Source organism: Pseudopodoces humilis, chromosome 14 (assembly GCF_049639895.1).
Source record: "Pseudopodoces humilis isolate 2021_Gansu_Grassland_sample_001 chromosome 14, ASM4963989v1, whole genome shotgun sequence".
In the NCBI taxonomy this organism is placed as follows: Eukaryota; Metazoa; Chordata; class Aves; order Passeriformes; family Paridae; genus Pseudopodoces; species Pseudopodoces humilis.
The window spans coordinates 11,546,006-11,561,107 of record NC_142213.1 but is presented as its reverse complement, the minus strand read 5'-3'; positions in this window follow the sequence as shown (position 1 = coordinate 11,561,107).

Below are 15,102 nucleotides of genomic sequence, written 5' to 3'. Positions count from 1 at the left end.
TCTCAAGTGTATTTTCATTTTTATAACAATGTATGTTTTCAATGAAAAAGAGCAGTTCCCAAAACGATTTTTCTGACAGTCCAATGCAATATGCCAACTTCCTAGCAACAAAATTTCTGGTGAGAGAGGGGTTAAGTTTGTTTCTTCTTCTGCATTATTCAGGTACCACACAATTCACTCCATTCAAAAGAGATAAAAAAAATGGGGGTTGTATTATTGGAGCAGACAGTTCTGTGTTTGCACCATAAAACATACCAGGAAATTTTACATTCAGGTTCTGCCCAGATTTACGCTCTGAGAAATGTGATTTAGGAAAAAAACTGTGTGTGAATGTTTCAGACACATAACTTTTATGAAACCAGTGTTCTGCTGCCTGGAGTTGTGGCCTGGCTGTTTAAGACAAGTGCAGTGGGGCAAAGACAAACTGAAGCTTTTCCTCCAAGGTCACTATTAATTACCCTTCTGTTCTGCCCACTCCCCATTTATCTTAGGTAAAACCATGTTAACAAGATGATTATGCACCTGTTTAAAGGAATAAAAATATTTATTATCTGAAGCTGCATTAGAACTGCCTGCCCAGGACTCTGACATTCTCTGCAGACACAAGCAGTAAGCTGTGAGAAGCAGCTTCACAAACTTCTGGATTTCCAGGCTTTGTGCTGAAGCCTCCAACTGCTTTGCTTACAAAACCGTATGCAGGTCATTTTATTTCTATGAAATAGGAATAATTTAATTTAAACATCTGTTTAAAGTAAATTTAATGAAAGGACAGTTTTCATTTTAAAAATCTCAGAAATTATTATAAATAGAGAATTTTTAAGGCAGCTACCATAAAGATTAATATTTGTACATTTTTCATCTTTCAGGCACAGCAGTTTTTTGCATTTTAGAAGACTGCATCTCTAGGCAATTGCCTAGCTCTGATTTTGCAAATTGCTTTTAATATGTATTTAGGCAGAACACACTGAAACTTCTTGATGTCTTAGGAAGCCAAAATGTTGCATATTACAGGCCAATTATGTGATCACTCCCAAACTACTAAATATTATTACAAAATCTGAAACAATCAAGGCTACACTTCATCCTTAGCATAGGAGGGATACCTTCACTAATTTATAGGATTTATTTCCCATCTGAGAATTGGAAGCCTGTTGCAGGATAATTTACAATCACAGAGGTAATTGTACTGATACAATATGTGGAGATCCTCACTGCCATGGTCCTGGGAGCTGCAGCCTCGTAACAAGGGGTGTAGACCCCCTTAAAGCACTGCCAGGACAGGGACAGGCAGAGGAAAGGCAGAAGCTTTTTCCTTTTGCCCTTTTATTCAATATCTGCCCTCCCTGGAAAGCATCTCTGTGGGAACCTAGAGGACAATTTCCAAAGCTTCAGCCAGGTTTTGAAGATATTGTAGATAAAGTCAGGCTCCTTTTCCTCCATTAGCTACTATCCATCCACACAAAGGATCCTCAAGAATACTGTCTTGACATAGTACAAGGTACTTTACTGTTATCTACTGCATATCTAGCCCTGGTTTTCCCCACATTCCTTCTTACACACACCTATGGTTTATGTTTATGATCTTTATGCTACTAGATCTACAACTTGCAGCAGAACCTCTGTCTGCAGCTGGATTTTGGGAGTGTGCTGCACCTCAGAGCAATCACCAATCTTGATGCCCACTGACAGAGGTGCCTGCATTGACTCATATTTTCATAAGAGTTCATTTATTACTTTACCATTACTATGAAAATCAGGCCATAAAAATCCTTGGAGGATCCACTGAACTCACACATAAATATTGGACCAAACAAAATTTTTCCAATGACAAAAGATGATAACGCTTGATATTAAATTCTATATGTAAAAAATCAAGCAAAACATTTCATTTTGATATGCTTCTAAGGAAAACAAGGGACAGGATAAATTGCATTCACAAAAATGGCAAAAAGAAAGTTCTCATCTTTCCTCATTTTTTTACCCTTCCTTGGAGAGCACATGTCTGAATCCCCAGCTCCTGGGAATGCCCCAATTATCTACATGCAGTGTATAGCTCCACCTCTTGCAGATTTTAGTGCCTACTCCAATAAATGTTTTTATTAATTAAGTAGAAGAGGGTCCCATATCTCCAGCCAGGACAACTCCTTGGAGGTAAAAGTGCATGCTCAGCAAGAGTAACCTGAATTTTCAATTATTTTTTAAAATAATGCAACACACAGACTGGTAATAAGAATTATAGAATATTAATTTTGGATGACCAAATCTATATTTTTCAATTACTGTAGCATTCAAACAGCTTCCAACGCCTCTGTCACTAAGCCAGTTAAACTCTGCATTTCTCAAAAATGCTGCATACCATTCTTTACTGTTGCAAGACTTGTGGCCAAAAGAAATTTAAATCATTAACCACCTAAAATAAATGTTGAATAATTTTATCAAAGACAGTGGAGACTTGTTTTCTACACAACCCCAAATCTGACCTGCTGATGTTTACCAAGGAGGTACTTTGTGTTTTCTGCACTGACAAGAAATCCCAGTGTTCATGCCATGTCACAGCACAGAAGTAAATCAGCCATGGATTAACTTCCATATGTTCTTTTAATTGTTTTAACAAATATAGATAAGATAAAGATACTTATGTGGCATTGTAAAGAGCACAGACTAAGACCTGGTGTCTTCTGTGCCTCCCAGAACAGACCTTGTGGGCATTTCTTGTGAAAGGAGCTGAATTTACAGCACATTTACAGGAATTTCAGAAGGATGACACACAGGAGAGAGGGGGTTCAGTTTTAGCTCCTTGATAAAATTAGTATCATAAACTTAAAACTCTCAAAATACTTCCATAATTGCTTTCTTTACAGTTTAAAATAATACTAACGTTATGTTTCCAAGCCTAATTGCTATGATTTCACTTCTATGGGGATTTATAATCCATTTTAATCTCTCACAGAACACACCCTTTAATGCAGAAATCAGCTTTCTAGACACCCCAGAGAACTAGAAGCCCTTAAAAGAATATTTTACTGTCCCTTTGCAGACATGATCACTCCCAGACTGCCTAGTTTTCAGATTCAGGCTCAGAATGGATGCAGGGGCTTGTTTCTTTTTGGTCATACCACATTACATGCTGAGACAGTGACGATCTGTGGGAATTCACTAACCCGCTCGGAATTCTACATTTTATAAGAGAGAAAATGTCAGATGTGGTCAGCCTCCTACCCTTTTATGGCTGACTTTTATTATTCACTCCTGCCTCTTACTGCCTACACCTCCTGAACAAATGTTCAAAATTCTATTCAAATTGCAGAAGCCTACTTCCTCTGCAGAGAATAATACAGATTCAAAGGAGGACAAGTGTTGTTTATTAGCAATTATCATGAAAGACCTTCCTGTAATTAACCTCAGCTTCATGGACACTACTATTTGCACTTCAGCTATCTCATAAACAGGGGCTACATTTCCATTATTGTTAGGGAAGATGAGTCATTGCAGAAGAATGCTTATCTCAAGTCAGTTTTAACTAGTTTTTGTTTGCATGAGATATTAGTCACTGGTACCTACAAGATTACAAGAAAGTCTGGCTTTCAGCTTCTTTTTTAAAAACCTTTTCCCTCTTCCCCTTCACAGATTCAGAATTCATCAGTAGCAGCATAAAGGCCAAGAAGTATATAAAATGCTCTTTTCAATTAAACCTACACTTTGTCTGTATGATCACTGAATCATAACCAAGAAGAATTCCAGATTCTGCTCAGCTAATGGGAGGTCTAAGACACTGAAAACCCCAACATTTGCTCTGTAGGCCATAAAGAGACAATGGTGAAGGATTTGTTTTAACATTTTTCAAGCTCTCAAAGAGATCTGAGCCACAAATCAGTGCAGTGATGTATGCCTTCTGCTTGGTGACAAAACTCCTAAACAACCCCCCACTTTATTCACAAGACAGTCAAAAATGAAAATACAATGACAATGCACATTCCTCGAGTTTTGTTTTGCATTACCCTTTTTATTTATAATTGAACACTCTTGGCATTAGGAGATGCTAATAAAAACACTTATCACATAGAACTTGAATGTATATCTCAGTTCTTTAAACTAAAAAGGCCAAAAATCCCATAGCTTCTCATGACCTAAAAACACATGCAGGAAGAATTTCTGCCTCAGAACTACTTACAGGTATTCACCACAAGACCTGGGCCCTTCTAAAGGGTATTCAAGAACATCTTTACATGTTTTACATAAACAGAATGAGAAGAGAATAAAGTTAAAGCTTTACTAGCAATACAGTATTAAACAGCACAGTTGTGACTCTTGCAATCTGTCTGCATTCTAAATTAAAACCTGATTCAAAGGGGCATAGCTAAAGAAGCAAAGTAGTTAAATGCATACAGGCTACCAAGCAGAACTCCCAGAAAAATAAAAACATTAATTAAGACTAACTGGACTTGAAATTCTTTCCATACTCACTGCTTTAAGAAATTTCATTTCACATTCCCGAGTGCTAGTTCAGAAAGCTACATCAAAGCCTGCAGAAATTTATGTAAACTGTGAGGTCAGAGATGAGAATATTCCTTTACTTTAGATGCAAGTTTACTGGGCATTTGTCATTTTACTGTTATTTTCCTCTTGTGGGAAATGCCAGGTAGCAGCAAGTGTGAAGAGCAGACCTGAGTTACTGCATGCAAAAGCATCCATATTTCCACATTCATTTTGCTGAAATGGTAAGTTTTAGAAAAATATCTATTTTTTAAGCATTTTTGAATGTTGTTGATACACATTACGTTTGACCCTAATAAGGCTGAATGCCTTTCTCTTGAAGTTTTTTTCAATGTATACAGTGAAACAACTGCAGACATAAATTGTGTACAAGCTTGTTTTTTTCTTTCCCAGTGGGAGTGGCAACTGAAATCTGGACCTTTGCCACGTTGGTTGTGCAATTCAGATCACAGTACTTATAGAGACGGGATGGTCAGTGCACCAGCATACTAATGCAGCTGACTGCCAGACTGGCCTTTGTTAGTATTTTATAAATTAAAGTAAAACCACAGTTTAATGTCAGACCATTCCATGTAATTCTAGACGTGGAATATAACTTCTGGTCTCACCACCTACTTCTATGAGATAGTTTTCTAAACTCGTTGCTAAAGTTTTCAGCATTGGCATTGGAGTTTTCAAATATATTACAGAGAAAACAAATATTATCTATCCTTTGTTTTCTTCGTTTTTTCCTCTGAAGCCCATGAATATACAACTGTATGGCTTTCTGTTGTGCATAAGAATTATCTAAGTTTACTACAACCAGTTTCTGGTTAAGACAAAAGAGAAATTAGCTTTGTAATAGCATAACAACAAGCCTAAATAAATCATCATCGCACTTATATGGTTCATCCAGAATATCAAATGTGATTATTAGTCAGTTCTTCTCTTTCAGGAGTAACACACTGACATATTAAACAATTTTGATGACAATAGGAAATAAATCACAAGCAATTGGATTACAGCACATTATATTCCAGCATCACATCAAAAGTTAACAAACCCACTGTATTCAGTTTTCATTTAAAGTATTTTCATATTCATGAATCTTTTAGCATAAAATATTTTTTTATGATGGAAAGGGAAAAAAAACCATATGAAAAGATATGGAGATTGGGAAAAGCTGCTATGATGATCTCTACATTTTCAGAGAAAAGGGAAATATTTTTAAAAGATGCATTACTAGTTTTGAAATAATTTCTCTTTTGCATGTGCATTAGGAGTAGGAATAACTTTTATCAGCTTGAAGGTACTGACAGGGATTATACTGAATAAACTCTGTTAGCTTTCCCTTCTGCCCAGCCTTTAAAGCATACTTAATTATAACAAAATGGTACTTTGCTCTGTCAACAAGTTGTGAAGTCACTTGCTCAACCTTTTTCCTTTCATTCCCTCTGCTATTCCTCTTCTCTGGACCTGTTTAATTTTTGCATTTCCTGATTTTTATCTTGGGAAAACAAAAGGCAGCTGCCCTAAGTTACATGAAACAGCAAAGTGACTCTGCTAGTTAGTGATTTGCAGGTTCTAAACAGTGAGTTGTGTGAAATGAAAAGGGGAGTGTCATGTTGCAAAAACTCTTTTCTTTCCCCTTTCTACAGCTGTATTTCTAATCAGCAGAAGATACATCTTGCTTGGAGTCAACCCCCTTTCTCTCTGCACATTCTTAACCTTCTATCTTATGCATGGATCACTGGTTAGCTTAGAAATGCACAGACACAAAAGGGGGAGCTGACATGTGAGGTTTGATGGCAATAATGGCTGTTTATAAGCCTAATCCATCACATTTAGTGGACACCTCCATTTTTGTCCCTCTGAAAAGGTATAAATAATAAAATGGTATAGCTTCAGCTCAGAGGTGCCTTGGTAAATATTTTAACTATTTACAAGATCACATCAATAACAAAAGAAGCATCTGTACCATCCATACAGAGGCCTCTGAATCATTAGAATAGTACCCAGATGGTTCTTACAATTAATCAACAATAAAATGTCTTCATGACAGAGCTTTTGTGACATCATTGATATTTTTATATGCCACTGTTCAATACTCTAAACTCTCATTCTTTTCCCCAAGAACATCTCAGTAAATATTCTTTCTTTCTCAGGGAAGAGGGGAAAAAAAAATAAGAAAAAACTTAATATAAGGATCCACAAGGTAGATCCAGCTGCAAGCTTCTCTCTAAATAATTCTCTCCTCTCCAAATAATGAAGGATCTGGGTTACTAATATCTGGAATACATCAAGGTTAGTACTGTGTCAAATCCCTTGATAAACTCAAGCTCCTACCAGCTACTTGGGCAGTAGCAATTGATAGTTTTTCTTTGATTTTCCTTTATCCATATCACATCCAAACAGCAGCACGTCAGGAACAGTAACAAAACAGAGGAAAGGAAATTCAACAGTTACAAAATTAATCTGATGCAGTTCCTATTTGAGATCTAACAAGTCAGCTCTGGGGATAAAGTGAAGTTTATTCTGTTTCTTCATAAAACAAAATTCCTGGAAGTGGCAACACATAGGTATAGAGACAGTATTACAGGTTTATCTAGGCAGAGCTTTTGGGTACCTGGGGCTTAGGTGCCAAATCAAAACCAGGAATACAACAGGTGATTTTAGAAAAGTGCTGAACACCCACTTGTTAAATAAACCATAAGCTTAAAATGTTTCATACTGAATCTTTAGTTTCATTGAGTGATTATAGCTGAAATTCATAAAAAAAATTTAATAAGATCAGTTTCCAGTTTTTGGTAGTTTTGTCTTATTCATTCATATTATAAATTGGACTTTAAAAGTCTTGCATAAAGAATTGACTCAATTCCATAATATTCCTTAAAATATTGAAGTCACTAAATTAAAAATGTCTCTTAAATGTTACTTCAAATGGCTTCAACTGTTTTACAAAGTCTGTGCTGCGGCACTAAACCTTTTGTCACTAACTGATCAGAACCTTGATAAAATAGTTGAATTACACCAGCCTAAAATGTACATGAGGACAAACCTATATAAGAAAATGAAGACCAATTCTGAGGAATATGATTTAATTAAATTTTTAATATCCCTGCACATGTACACACAGTTTCTCAGAAAGATGGGAAAATGTAGAAGAAGAATTCTAACATGGAATAACAAATCTACATTTTTTCAAATTAAAAATACTTTTCAATAAGGTATGAACCCTTTCTCCTTCCCAAAGACAAGAAAAATGGCATAGAAGGGAAGCAATTCAGAAGCATTCCTGAATATCAATGCTGCCCCAACTCAAAAACTTGGTCAATAAAATTAACAGCCGTCCTTTGAATGCAATATCACACCTCTAAATGAGTTCAAGCTGGTGCTGTTATTGTCCAGTGGAATGTGAGATTTACATTTCACAGCTCCTCACCAAAGTAATGAATTAATCTGATCTCATAAACAAACAAGTCCAGTTTCATGTTATTTCAATGGCCCTCCAACAATGTGTGCCTCCACAAAGAAAAATATTTATCATGTTTGTGCTCAGCTCCAATTGTAAATGGGACTGTAATAACACAACACCATAAAAACCATTTTCACAGCTGAGTTTGCAATTTAATAAACAGATGCAAACAGCAGTCTTTGGAGATCAACAGTTAAAAATAAATGAAGTAGAAGACTCCCCACATCACAATGGGAACAACTGAGAGTCACAAGGTGTGTGTCCTTGGACTTTCCACAGGCACCAACCTTTCAGGTATATTATCATGACATCAATGCAAATCAGTCAGATGATTTCAAAGAAAGGCCTTTTCCTTACTCTCCATTACTCAAAAAAAAAAAGGCCAACAGCATGTTTTTGCACTGGAAATGTTATAGTTAATTTGTAAAACTTCTCAAAAATAACACTTGAACAATGTGTAGGACTTCAAGCAGAGTTGTCAAAAGTGCACACAGATTGTGGAATTTTCCTTGAAAAAATTCAATGGGAATTTTGCCCTAAACATATGTAAGAGTAGTTAATCTGAGCCCTTGAGAGTCAAACTTTTCAAATAATACACTGTCCTAAAGGTGACTGTGCACACTACTTGACTGAAAATGTATTTTAATGTGAGTCCTTAAAGACATGCATTATCATGAGTGGCCAGAGATTTCACAAGAGCTTGGTAATTCACTAACTAAACCTTCTCTTTTCTGTAAATTTGAATCTTGGTATTCCCTAGAGCACAATGGCTCCACATTTGATCAAGAGCAGTGGAAGGTGTGTAGCCAGACAAGGGTTGAAATTTCCAATGAAATCTTGACAATGTGCCTGCTCTTTCTGGATTGCAGTCTAGCTTTGTGATTGCCAGTGTCTCCCCTGAGTATGGAAATAAGGCATTAATTGTGACTCAAGGTAATAGACTAACACAACTGCATCTCTACAGTAAAACATTTACATGGTTAAAGCTATCCATAAAATATCTAGAAATACACATTGTCACCTGAAGTCCCCAAAGTAAAACACTGGGAAGGGCAGAATTTTATATATACATATATAATCCTTCACTTTATTCTGTGTCTGGCACTGTCTTCCTCACTTCTAATAGCTACAAATGAGATGAACATTTCGATTTTCATATTCCTTAGGGGAAAAAAGTACTTAGAAGCCTTCTCACTTTGTAGGATCTCATTTTGTAGTGTGTGATAAAGTTCAGCCTAATATCTATTTCAGTATATAGTATCTAATTTATTAATAAAAAAAGTGATAATATGCTTCCTCTCCCCAACCCCCCTCAAATAAGCCTCCCAATAAAGCAAGTTTTAATGAAAAACTGTACTTCCAAACTCTGACCTGGCCTATGGCCCACACAAGGGGTCTGCCTAACAACAGACTCTAAATATAGTATTGGGAAAGAAGGAATAGTCAGTGCTAAAATATATTGTTTGTCCTTGGCAGATTCTTTGAATTAATTAAGAATTAATTTTGTCTTTTGAATTGTCATGAGAATGCTCTGATATATGTACAATTATATTTTGCTAGAAGTAGTGCAATAGCTAAATTAATCACTGATTAGAGGTGCAAGAGGGGGCTCCTGCTCTTTAGAATAAAACATGAGCATCCCACCAAATTTGTCTCAATAGCCTTTGCTGAAAGACTATAAGAACAGAAAAAACAGTGACACACAAAGCATTTTCAAGTTAGCTGGGTCACAGGTTTTGTCTGTACACTTTTGATTGGGATAAATGAGATGAATTTTCAAAGTCAAATGGTGAATCCCTCTCCCACTGCTCAAGAGGAAACTGCTCTGGTTATCAGACCAATGATAAGATACTACAACTAATTATTAGTTTGAGGGTTCTGCATTTTAGGTCCACATTTAAGTTATACTTTTGAGAGATCTTAAAACTATAAATATCTTGGAATATAGTAACATTTTGCACACAGCCTTGCTATACTAGCATACACATTAGTTTTAGGGAAGTATTTGTGAAATATGTGCTGCTCAAGGAGAATATGAGTTGAAGGTTATGTAAAGGTGTCACAGAAAATGAGCTAATTGATGCTCCTCTGAAGTGCCAGTTAGAGCAATTTTTATCAGGATACTCTAACAATTTATAAACTGCAATTTTTAAAAGTGATTTAAGAATGTGAACTTCAATGCCTTTGTAATCGAGAATCATCTCAGAAATTAATGATCACTTTTATGGTAGTGCACATCATAGAGCTCTAATCCCATCAGATAGCATTTTGAACACTCAAAGTAGTGTCTACTCCTCCCAAAACAAAATTAGTTCACATTTCTTTAAAAAAAAAATATAGCTTAAAGAAGTGGGCCCTGAACACAAATCTGCAGTGCTGGTAAGCATCCCTTCAGTGCACTCAGGCACTCAGCTGAGCACAGCACACAGCATTTTTAACAGACTTTTCAGGATACAGAAAAAAACAGGTAACAAATTGCTTCTCAGGTGATTGTGCAGGCTCTGGCCCAAAGCCCACTTACATAAACAAGAACATTCCTATTTACCTTAACAGGCTTTGGCTCATGCTCCAAGAAATGCACATTTTGCTTACATTCCAGGTTAGCACAGCTCCACTTAATAATTAAACATCTGAGAAATAGTTAGACATTTCTATATAATAAAATTTCCTGTTACTGATAAAAAAATATTGATTTTTTTTCTCATATGAAATTAATGCACATGGCAGATGTGATATTGAAACTCCACATTTTGAAGCTGGAGGTCTGAACTCCATCTTGCTGGAATTGGCTGAATTTCTCCTTAAGATAATGACAGAAGGAGAATTGACTTCACCACAACTGAGCTCTTCAGAGTTTTCTTTAGTTTGAACTTGCACCATGAAAGTGTATTATTGTCAAAAAGGGAGATTTTATCAGACAAATTCAGCCTAGGTTGATGTGTGTTATAAGCCAAATCTACAAAGCATGTGAATCTGATACAAGCTGAGTCTCTACTGAGAGATATGGAACATTTACACATCTGGAAGATCCTACTTTAGTCATCATCATCATCATAGCAATCCATATCTAGATCAGCCAAACTGTAAATGCAAATTGATGCACAAATGTTTAACACCTAATATGATTTTCTACCTTCCATTCATTTTAACAATCACACATTTTAATATTTCCAACAGCTGTTTGTAAAATACCTCACATATGAAGATAAAACCTTATTTGGATGCAAAATTATTTTTGTTCTAAATTAAATTTGACCTCCATCAGCTCTTGCAGGCTTTACAAATACTAAAACTGAAATGGAAAGCAAGACATAACAAAGATGTCATCAGCTACTGCACCACTTCCTTAGTCTTGAAGTCGCTCTCTGTGGGACTGATACGAAGCAGAAAAAGAATTTAATCAGGCTGTAGAATAATAGCTGATAATGGTCTTGAAAGACTGACACCCTGTCCCCATCCCTTGCTCTTCCCTGTGTGTGAAATCTGTTTTGATGACAAATTGAGGACACCTTTTAACTTCCACTGAATTATCTTCACACTGTGGTGTTTGTTATATCAGCTTTCCACCGAGGGTTGCCAGAAAGCTAACACAAAACACCACTATCCAGTCAAAAGAACTAGTCCTACATATTTAACAGTTTCTAGGTATTGTTACACTAACTAAAGTCTTTTTCTTGCAGCAGATTGCTGTTGGAGACAGAATCACAGCCTTGGGCAGTATCAGCCACCCCTTCCAGGATCAAGCTAAAGAGACTCATCAAATTGTGAAATGGACAGACCCGTTGTGTTCCAAGACATCAGCAATTACTCCCAAAACATTTCCAAACCCCAAAATGAACAGATGAGCAATTTATAGCTTTTATTGTATGTACAAGACCTGATTCTCATCTCAGTTGGTATGAAGAAAGTTTTAATGACAGAGAATTTGATCACAAGAGAGCTTCATTCTTCATTCATGCTGTGCTAATTTTGGGAATGGTAGGGCTGATCCAATAAAAGTTCACTGTATTGACATCACGATAAAACTGAGGTCATCATTTGACCCCTTCACTGTAATAAGGGTGGTAAACCCCTTGCCAAAAAGCCCTGTTAAAATAAACCTTAGAATGGAGAAATATTTATAGCAATAGAATGAAATAATGCAACAGTCTTAATAAGGATTTTACCACAAGGTGTTCAATTAACAATTTAATAGTGTCACTTGCTATAATTTGGTTTGAATGCTGGACATGAGGCTAAAAGTAGAAGGCAAAAGATCAAATTTCTTAGGGTTCATGGTCTTTTATAACTGCTGGATTCTTCAAGTGATGGTCAGGCATATTTCATGCTGCACTTTATGCCTCAGTTTCCATATGTGTAATCTGAGATGAATAACAAATACTTTCTTAGAAATAGTTCAAAGCCTCTTCATCATCTACAAAATTAATTTTGTATTGTTATTAGTTATCTACAACAAATTATTCCTTTGCCTATTGCCAACATGGTTCAAATTACATAGCACACGTATCCACGAATGTTTCGTAACTTTAATTTACTGATTTTAGTAAAAAACATCTTTGAAATTAAATGCTGCTATCCACTTTATTGCTCAGATTGTACTTTGCTTATTGCTGTGTGTCTGCCAAATTCATCTAATCAACACCACAATCTAACTGCAATCAAAGACAGTGGGAGTATTTATAAATCCAGTTTGTTGCAGCAAAGAGAACAGAATACAGACATTACAGTATTCAGTAATAACAGCCCAGTGGGAAATAGAATATCTGCTGGTTTTAAAATGTTTTCTACTATTTATTCCATAATTTTATTTACGTTTTTTCTTATGAGTGAGCTGCCATGTTACCATTAAAGGCATTTGCATAAAAAAAAAATAAGCTAAAATATCAAAATAAAAGAAATTGGAAAGTCCATCATTCCAATACATTGTGCCAACAGAGCTAACCCACACACAAAGGAATGGATGTGCCTTCTGCCCATGGCAAGGAAAGACCAGGTATTGTGGCTTTTCTCCTGCACACTTCGTCTGTACTTGACGGCAGATCACATCATGCTAGAAGCAGATGTCTGGCAGAGGTGGGGCTGGTGGGCAGGAGATGGGGGAGCAGCCTGGCTCCTGCCCAGCTGTTGGAACACCCTGGCAGTGTGGCAGGCAGGGGCCATGCCAACTGGCACAATGGTTGTCACAGCTTTTCTTTTTGTCTCAACCTTTAGCACAAAGGGGCAGGGGTTGACTCATCTCCCCTGGGCTTGGGAGGCCTCCAAGCAATGCTCTGTTTGATCCCAGGGAACATGGAAATGAGGGGAAGATGCTGCCCAGAAATGGCTCTGGGGAATTGATGCACAGGGTACATAAACTGTCCATATCTACAGACTTTACTCTTTCAATGCTTTTCCTCACCCCCTAACAGGACAGTTGAGGGCAATCACAAAACAAGTCGCTAAACTCTGCTCCTTTTTACCCACTCTTTCAACATATGAGCTAATCCTTTATTTAACAGGTACTCTGCAATTCCTGCCTGACAAATGAGCTGCTAATTTCTCATCAGCTTTTCTATGACCATCCCCACTGTATTTCAAGCCCTTCCTAAGCAATCATGCATTCATTTTTAGGGAGGTTTCAAATACTCAGGTGTATCTTATAAGACAGGAAACTACAGCAGAGACATGTAAGGTAAAATGTTTTCAGTAATTCCACTTTGGAAAGCCTAAGTGTCCCTAAATTCCCTCACACAGCCAGGCAGTGCTCAGCACTGTGTGGCCCACAGGCTCTGAGCAACAGCACCATTCAGCATTCCACCACACTGTGATACCATGGCATGGTGTTTACACTAACAAGTCAATGATCATAAATTGATTTTTCTGGCACTGAATTCTTCAGCACTGATGGCTGTATCTATATTATTAGTTATGCCAAAAAAGAACTTGGATGCATCACACCATCTAGTTTGAGTTAAATGACTTCAAACTGGCTGTACAAGCAGATATTTACACTTAAGTCAGACCCAAACCCCCATCTTACTTACTTCAAGTGGCAAGTGACTGTGGTCATATGAAAGAAAGTAAATGTGTAAAAGGTCAGGGAAAAATCCATTTGCTTTGTTTAGGATATGATCTTGGATGAGATCTGACAGGATTATGTGTCCATGGCCATATAGCCCGTATGGCAGATGCAGAAATATTTCCTAATTCTCCAGGACAACTTAAAACCATTTTCTTCCTACAGATGATACATCCACTTTCCAGCCTTCTTAACTAGTCTATTCCAGCCTGCTGTTTTTCATTCCCACTTTGCTGTTGACCCATTTGTGGTCTGCTTCTGGTCTCAGTCTCATCTTCATTAAGCAGAAGTGACTCCTGTGACTGCATACATATCAGATCAGAAACCATCTCAAAATGCAATAAAAATGAGGTTTCAGATCCATGGTAGTTACAAATTTCCACTGTATATGGAGAAGTCTTTAGGAACATTTTATATTTCTTAGGTGCTGCAGTTTTAATACGTTGGGCAGACTTGAGTTAGTGTAAATTAAAAAGATTTTGACTTTTAGGGATGATAATGGACAATTCTGGCTCTTAGAACACAGTAATTTGGACTTACTTAATTTTTTTTTCTTTCAGTAACTCTTCCCAACTTACATGTTTTGGTACTTTCCCAGAAAATTATTAGTCTGCCACTACAGTACTGAGAAAGATCTGATCTGTTCTAGCACCATTTCACTTAAATGGTGTGGGGCTGCCTGTAAATTTACACAGAACAGCTCATGTTTCTCAGCGAGCTTGAGTTGCTTTCAAATGGACCTGTCAGAGGGCACAGTTTTGTCAAGGCAACTGAAATTTTAAGAGGAAAGGCTATTTGTTTATTTGTTTATTTGTTTGTTTCAGACCAGTTGAATGTTTTAGAATGAAAAACACTTCTAGGTTTCATGGGTTCATGGAAAGAATTAACCCAACCATACTTTAAAGTCAATTGTCAAGAATTACCATGCTGCAAAAATCTAAATGTCCTAAATTTCTCAACCAGCAGAACACACCCTAAAAGTTATCTGTGTTAACTAATTATTCAGTGAACCACTATTTTTCAGCCAATTTTCTGTGATTTTAAGGTTTGTATTGGTAAGATTTGCAGTACTTGAACTTTGCAAGAAACTAATGAA